This window comes from Bombina bombina, chromosome 7 (genome assembly GCF_027579735.1).
Source record: "Bombina bombina isolate aBomBom1 chromosome 7, aBomBom1.pri, whole genome shotgun sequence".
NCBI lineage: Eukaryota > Metazoa > Chordata > Amphibia > Anura > Bombinatoridae > Bombina > Bombina bombina.
This window is the reverse complement of record NC_069505.1, coordinates 513,107,126-513,115,554: the sequence shown is the minus strand read 5'-3', so window position 1 is coordinate 513,115,554 and position 8,429 is coordinate 513,107,126.

Here is an 8,429-nt window from a genome sequence, read left to right as displayed (position 1 = left end):
TCAACTAGAAACCAGTAGTGCACTGCTGCTCCTTCAACAAATTATACCAAGAGAATGAAACAAATTAGATAATAGAAGTAAATTAAAAAGTTGTTTAAAATTGTATCCTCTATCTGAATCATGAAATAAATGTTTTGGGTTTCATGTCCCTTTAATACTAGGGAGATTCTCTGAGTGGACACAACTTTCCTTGTCAGCGCAGCTCACTCTTCTGATCTGCGATCGATCGAGCGGGTCCAGATACATCCAGCGAGTCACTTCTTCAATGACGTTGATAAAGCTTGCACATGTGCATTGCAGTAAAGTGCCGCCATATTACAACCTGGGTTGTCAGCCCGGATTAGATTACCAGCAACAGTACCCACGGAGTGGGTTTGGAAACCAATAAAAATTAAAATTTACATTGCGGCGAAATGGTACATATTTTAAAACTAGAAGTAAACTTAAAAGTTTTTTGTTTCAACACGTTGAAACGATTTTAAATACGTTTTCTTTATTACAATGTCCCTTTAAAATCTTTTGGGCAACTCTGTGTGGCTATATACAGGGCATGAATCCATTCATAAGATAGATGCTCTCAGCCTGGCCCAACACTTTTTATGGCAAACAAACTGGTGCCAACCTTGTCACGTCATATATTTTTTAACTTTTCTGAATAAGTAACTGGTATTTTGAAAGGGTAAAAATACTTTGGGCCATTCATTTCTGTGTGGATATATACAGGGCATGAATCCCTTCATAGGATAGACATGTTCTCAGCCTAGTTCAACGCTATTTATGGCAAACTGGTGCCAACCTTGCCACTTTATATATTTTACCTTTTCTAAGTACGTAAATAGTATTTTAAAACAGTTACAATCCTTTGGGCCACTAATTTCTGGGTGGTTACTAACATCCAATGAGCCCTTGCAAAGCAGGCTGGCAACCCCATTCAGCACGTCACAATCTATAAAGAGAGGGGTCCAAAGCTTTTAGCTTCAATTGAGTTGTGAGCGGCAGCGGTGAAGTATCCAGGGGAAGCGGAACCGCTGCTGTAGCTCTACGCAACTAATCAGTGTCTAAAACAGATTAATCTATGAACTTCCCATGAACACCTCTAACATGCACGGGGCTCCAACCGTCTTCCCGGGGACTTTTCCGGGGACATAATTTGTCTGGGGACAGTCTCCTCAATCCGGGGACTGTCCCCTAAAATCGGGGACATCTGGTCACCCTAGCCTAGCGTCATAGGGACGCCCCCTGACCCGATCCCATAACTGAAATCTCACGATCTCATGCACGATCGCAGGATTTCAATTTGTCTACATTAAAACGTTGTTTCGATGTAGACAAATTAACCCTGTCATGAAAAGGTTAAAGTGAATGTCAATTTTGATTAATCATATTAAAAACAAGGGCACTTTAATTCATCAAAATTTACATTTCACTTGTTTTCTTCAAATACTTACCTTTTTATCTTTAAAGCCGCTCCAGCAATTCCCCCAGCCGGCGGAAGCCTTTTCATATGTCAGAAATTACGAATCCAGCTTCCTCCAATCACGGCTTCCCCCCGGGGGAATCATGGCCTGAGGCAACGCCATGATTGGAGGAAGTCGGATTTGTAATTTTGGACCCGTGAAGAGGGCTTGCCACAGGCGGAGGAAGCACTGCAGCAGCTGTCAGGATTAAAAGGTAAGTATTTGAAGAAAACGAGTGAAATGTAAATTTTGATGAATTAAAGTGTCCTTGTTTTTAATAGGATTATTAAAAACCGGGCACTGATTATCTAAATTGACATTCACTTTAAACTAAAAATAACTGTAGATATTTTGTTTATAAAGCTTTATTTGGCAAATTGAAATCATTTGCTGAATAATAAGCTGACTAAATAAGAAGACAACTTCAGCCTTGTACATTTTGCAACTTTCTTGTTCTTAAAGGGACACTAAACACATGCTTAAAATCCTTAAATCTTGCTCCTTCTAATCAATCAAAATGAAGTTAGCATGAATGTCTATGCCCACTTGTCATCTTACCCCAAATTGTTAAAAAAAAGTGTTTTCAATAACAATGGTATACCTGTGCTCTATGGGTGTATGCATACCGCCATATTGTGACGTGCGTTACACACAGGTACACCAGTCACATGACACACACGCATATTGTTCTATTATGTATTTGCTGCTTAGAAGGAATCACATCTGCAGCACACGCTCACTGTGATGCATACAACAGCAGCACATGTGATTCTTGCAGAGCGTGTGCTGCAGTGTTTGTGGAGATAATCTAATAGTAATAAGAATTATTAACACAGCAATACATAAGTTAGTAAATGCGGCGTCATGAACAAGAATTGAAAGTAACAAGCTCTGGGAAGGAAGGGGAAGATCAGTCAGGAAATAAAGTATACGTCTTGCATAGGAAAATACAAGCTCCGGTTATATACAATGGTTGCTAAGCACTCCTGACCCTGCAGTGCATAATACTGCACTGGGAGATCCTTACCCTAGCTAGGGAGCCGGCTAAGTGATTGACATTAGTTTGAACATGCTCCCCAGCATGTAGAGTTTCCAGACGCTGGTAACAGGCTGCAGTTGTGGAGTTTGCAAACGCTTCCTGGCAGTGACAGACTAGGCTGCCTTTTGTTAGCGGGGGGCGTGTGGAGTCATGCTTTGAGCCCAAGGTGTAATCTAACTTTCGGGCTGGAAGGGTAAGGATCTCCCAGTGCAGTATTATGCACTGCAGGGTCAGGAGTGCTTAGCAACCATTGTATATAACCGGAGCTTGTATTTTCCTATGCAAGACGTATCCTTTATTTCCTGACTGATCTCCCCCTTCCTTCCCAGAGCTTGTTACTTTCAATTCTTATTCATGACGCCGCATTTACTAACTTATGTATTGCTGTGTTAATAATTCTTATTACTATTAGATTATCTCCACAAACACTGCAGCACACGCTCTGCAAGAATCACATGTGCTGCTGTTGTATGCATCACAGTGAGCGTGTGCTGCAGATGTGATTCCTTCTAAGCAGCAAATACATAATAGAACAATATGCGTGCGTGTCATGTGACTGGTGTACCTGTGTGTAACGCACGTCACAATATGGCGGTATGCATACACCTATGGTATGCATACACCTATAGAGCACAGGTATACCATTGTTATTGAAAACACTTTTTTTTAACAATTTGGGGTAAGATGACAAGTGGGCATAGACATTCATGCGAACTTCATTTTTATTGATTAGAAGGAGCAAGATTTAAGGATTTTAGCAGGCAGGTGTTAAGTGTCCCTTTAATGTTCATTTACAGTGGTTACCTTATAAAGGACAATCAGCATAAACCACTGTGAGTGAACATTAAGAACAAGAAAGCTGCAAAATCTTTAGTTTTCAGAATAATTGTGTCTATTGATTGTTATATTAAAGTCGATTTAAAAAAAATAAAAAATAGACTCCTTTGTGAGTGAACATTAAATGGACACTGAACCCAATTTTTGTATTTCGTGATTCAGATAGAGCATGCAATTTTAAGCAACTTTCTAATTTACTCCTATTATCAATTTTTCTTTGTTCTTTTGCTATCTTTATTTGAAAAAGAAGGCATCTAAACTATTTTTTGGTTCAGATCTATGGACAGCACTTGTTTATTGGTCGGTTTAATTAACCCACCAATCAGCAAGAACAACCCAGGTTGTTCACCAAAAATGGTCCGGCATCTAAACTTACATTCTTGCTTTTCAAATAAAGACACCAAGAGAATGAAGAAAATTTGATAGTAGAAGTAAATTAGAAATTTGCTTAAAATTGCATGCTCTTTCTGAATTGCAAAAGAAAAAAATTGGGTTCAGTGTCCCTTTAAGAACAAGAAAGCTGCAAATGTTTAGTTTTCAGAATGATTGTCTATAGCAGTGATTTGCAACCTTTTTTTTGCCGTGGCACACTTTTTTACAATAAAAAATCCTGCGGCACACCACCATCCCAAATTTTTACAAAATGACACATTGTAGCCTAATACAGGATATATATGGATATATATATATATATATATATATATATATATATAGATATATATATATAACATCAAAGAAATGATAAAAATTTGAAGGATCTATTGATGCTCACGGATCCCACCCATTGCTACAACCCGGAGACATGGTTGACACAGAGAAAAAAACCAGGATGCTATAGATGCGTGGGATGTACCACTTGTAACGCCATGATCCCAGGATCAACGTTTGGACATCCCCACCGCAACCAGAGGTTTAAGATTAGGCACGTGCTGACGTGCACCACCTCTCATGTGGTATACCTACTAAATTGCAGCTGTGGGCGATTCTATGTGGGAAAAACAACTGACGATGCCCGGACCAGGTTCGCTAACCACAGGTCATCCATCAGAACGGCCCTTAAGAAGGGCTCTAGTGACCAACCGGTGGCCCGGCATTTCGTGGAGAAAGGCCATGGACTCCATGATCTGAGATTCACCCTAATTGACCATGTCCCCCCATTAAGGCGGGGGGGCGATAGGGATACACTTCTCCTACAAGTTGAGGCCAAATGGATCTTTCGCTTAAACACTCTGCAACCACATGGACTCAATACTATGTTTGATTGGCATTGTTTCTTGTAAATTGGATCCAGCCCTCATGGAGATCTGCCTTACTGAACATGAGAGTCCATGTTATCCTGATCCACCTGAGAGCCCACACTCCATTCGTTGGTTACTAGCTTACATTTTTTTCTTGTTGTTCACTTTCTACTCTGAATCACTTGTGCTTTGGTGATACCTTGTCTTTTTACTGTTTTTTTCTCTGTTTTTCTTTCTTTCTTTTTCCTTCTCTTTTTTTCTACTCTGTTTTTTCTCTCCCCCTTTTCTCTTTTTCTTCTTCTTTTTGTTTTTTAGTTTTTCCCCCCCTTTTTCTTCCTTCTTTCTCTCTCTTTTTCTTCCCTTCTCGTTCCTTCTATTTTTTGTCCTATTGCCTTTTTTGTTCGCAGTGTTTATTCTTTTTATCATCTCTTAGTTTATTTTCTATCTTGTATTTTTCTTCTTTCTTATTTCGTTTTATTTCATTGTTTTTGTTTTATTTATCCCTCATCTTATTTACAGTGTGCATTCACTATCCGGGTTATTTTTATTCGCTGGGGTGTTTGGGTCCTTTCTCTTGGGACGGTTCATGGGGTCTCCCATCTAGATCTCCTTCTTTCAATGGGTGGTACTACCGTGTATCAGATTTGTAGATACCATCATCATGGTAATCTGTATGTAGTGTATAGTAACTGTACAGTAGTGGTATAGTCCCTGTAGTAGCGCTCACTATGAGTGTTGAAAGATATGCGCTTTAGGGTCAGTTTATGATACTAATATACCCCTATCGAATTACGGCAGGATTGTCATGCTTATATACTACGATTATCTTTATAGTAGTGGTATAGTCACTGTAGCTGCGCGCACTATAGGTATAGATTGTTATGGGTTATAACAATGATAGGGTTCAGTGTTCTGCTGTTAAATATGCTTAGTAGCTAATTTGCTATAGAATATCGCTCACTTGTTTCTTTGTTTCTTTTTAGATCGTTGTGACCCATCGCCATGGCAACCCCAACCGCAACCCGGGTGATTGGTGCATCGCCGCACACGTGATCGGACGATGCACTTCCGGGTTTACCGGTTTTTGCTAGTGCGGGTGCAGTTGCGGTGGCGTGGGACACGGCGATCGGTACTATAACTTTGTTCGTTTTACAATCATGGTAGGTCGTGAGTTTGTACACAGATATGTACTTTGTCCCTGACCATCTATGTAACAATACTTGAGGCTTTCAATCTGGTTGGCCCCCCAAACAATAACGGTTATAAGGGGTATGTCGTGATTTCCATAACTGTGGAATGTTAATCTGTTTACCATGTTTTATTGCTATAGGTCTTTTAATATGAATATTTGCACTATCACAGCATTGATCGCTTATATTACAGTTTATATATGATGTTCACTTTGTGACATATGGTCACCATAGCAACACTTTTGGCATTTTTTTTGCTAATTGGGGGGAGGGGTTATTTGTTTGTTTGTATAAATTCACTAATGTTTGAAGCATTCACTGTCTGAGGAAGGGGATACACTGTCCCCGAAACGTCACTAATTTTGCCAAGTAAAAAGTTTGTTAAAAAACCCAGCGAGTGCAAGGTCTTTCTTTGATGTTATATTTAATTCCACTAGCACCCTGGTTGCTGCAAGTAAGTGAGAGTGCACATCTTTGCTAAACGTATATATATATATATATATATATATATACACACATACTGTATATACACACACACACTGTACTGTGCTGTCATGCCATGCCTCCTACAAACTATACATGACATATTGACATTCATTCACAAACAATCATAATGATTGTCTGTGAATGAATGTCAATTTCATGGTTGTAAATGATGGCTGATGAGCCTGTCACATACCTCCCAATATTTCAAAATTTGAAAGAGGGACACCCCCGCACTGTTGTCAGTCTGCCGCGGCACACCTGAGGATCTCTCACGGCACACTGGTTGAAAAACACTGGTCTATAGGTTGTTACATTAAAAAAAAAAAAACAACTTTGAGTGGAGGTCCCATGTTTCCTTGTTTCCTGTCTAGAGTGGAGCTCCAGTCTGTAGCCAGACTCCTTTGGAAAAGGTGGCAACCCTACAGAAAAACAGTAATAATTTTTACTAGAAGCCCAGCATTTTTAGGACGGCATGGAAAGTCCTAACAGCATCTAGGGGTTAAATAACTGCTCTTTGTGTACTCTTTAGGGTTGCTACGCAGCCGGTATTTTTAAGATTAATGTCAATGTAGAAAATAAAAAATAAATATTGAAAGAAAGCCCCTGTCAAAGTGAAACTTCTTCTGGGTGCGATGAATACAAGTTATAAACAAATGAGCGTTTAACATCAGTCCTATAAACTTTAGTTTTTGAGGTATGCTATTTAATTATTTATTTTAATATGCATGACCGGTATTTTCTTCCAAGAAAGGTGGCAATCCTAGTACTCTTGGTGGTCAAATCACTACTGTGTGTATTCCTGTCAGCCAAATAGGATACTGAATTGGGGATTTGTATGTTACTGGCAGCCAAAGGGGGATAAAATGTTCAATAGTGAAAATATAAATGGTAGGGCAAAGAGTATTGAGGGGGCTGTTGTGTGACCCTCAACTATCACCTGTTTCTAAAAACCCACAGGTTGTCCAGTATGTTTGTGTAGGACAAACAACCCTATCTCAGACATCCCAACCTGCAAAAACTCATTTCAGGGAGGTGGGTTCACCCGCTACTGCGCCACCGCCCCCCCTCCCCCTCCCAGTTATATATTGGACACCTGGAAACCCTAAATAAGATAGGGACTTATCATTAAAGTAGCTTCCCACTTAAGTCACATTAAAAAAAAAAGTAGCTTTATTGCACAACCACATACAACAAACCTATTTTCCAGTGATTGTACGCTTGTTGAATGCTTAATTATTTTAGAATACGAAGTTTAATTACGTGCAGTAAATAAGGTAGTATTTGTGTTTTATTTTATTACAATCAGTGGGGGCCTTTTGGTTACTGTTGCATGCTTTAATAGTTGCCAACTGTCCCGTATTTGCCGGGACAGTCCCGGAATTTGGGACCCAATCCCGGTCATTTAAATGTCCCGGACTCTCCTGGCAGCTAGCGTGATACTGATTACTAGAGTAGTAGTTTGCTTTATTACAAATCATCCCACATATTGCTGTAAGGTCATCCCACACTATACACAGCACACAGTGCGCTGTGCACCCACTGCCCCTGCACAATATACACGGCACCCTGTGCACCAATTGCCAGCCCACTATACACAGCACACCATCCGCAGCCTGCCCTGAGCACACATCCCCTCCTGCACACACTGCACCAGGCACCTCTGCAGCGGAACCGCCAGGTTGCGCTGTCTGCATTGCTGAACTGTCTGCACAGTCAGGGAGGAGTCTATGTAAATAGTCTTCCTGCGCTAAAGGCCAGATTATGTGGACCTAAAGCTAAAACATTTGAGGTGACACTGAATAGATGGAAATGATCACTCAGGACATAAAATATGTTAAATATGAGCTAATATTTATTATTGATAAAAGAGATGATTAAAATATTTTCTTTGAAAATTTATTAGTAAAAAATTGATTAAAAATAGAATTTAATTGAATTTTGTATTAAAAAGCTGATATAATAATGTTTTTCAGCAAAAATAACAGAGGCAAAAAAGATGAAAAGAAAAGATATAGGTGAGGTGAGTGTACTGAGCAGAGGATATAGTTAGTATACACAGCACATTTAGTTAGTATGTTAGTATAGTTAGTGAGGTTATTCAAACAACAGATGCGGTTAATATACAGCAAGTGTAATGAGTGCAGTGGATTTGATTGAGGTTAAAGTGTAAACTAAAAATGGG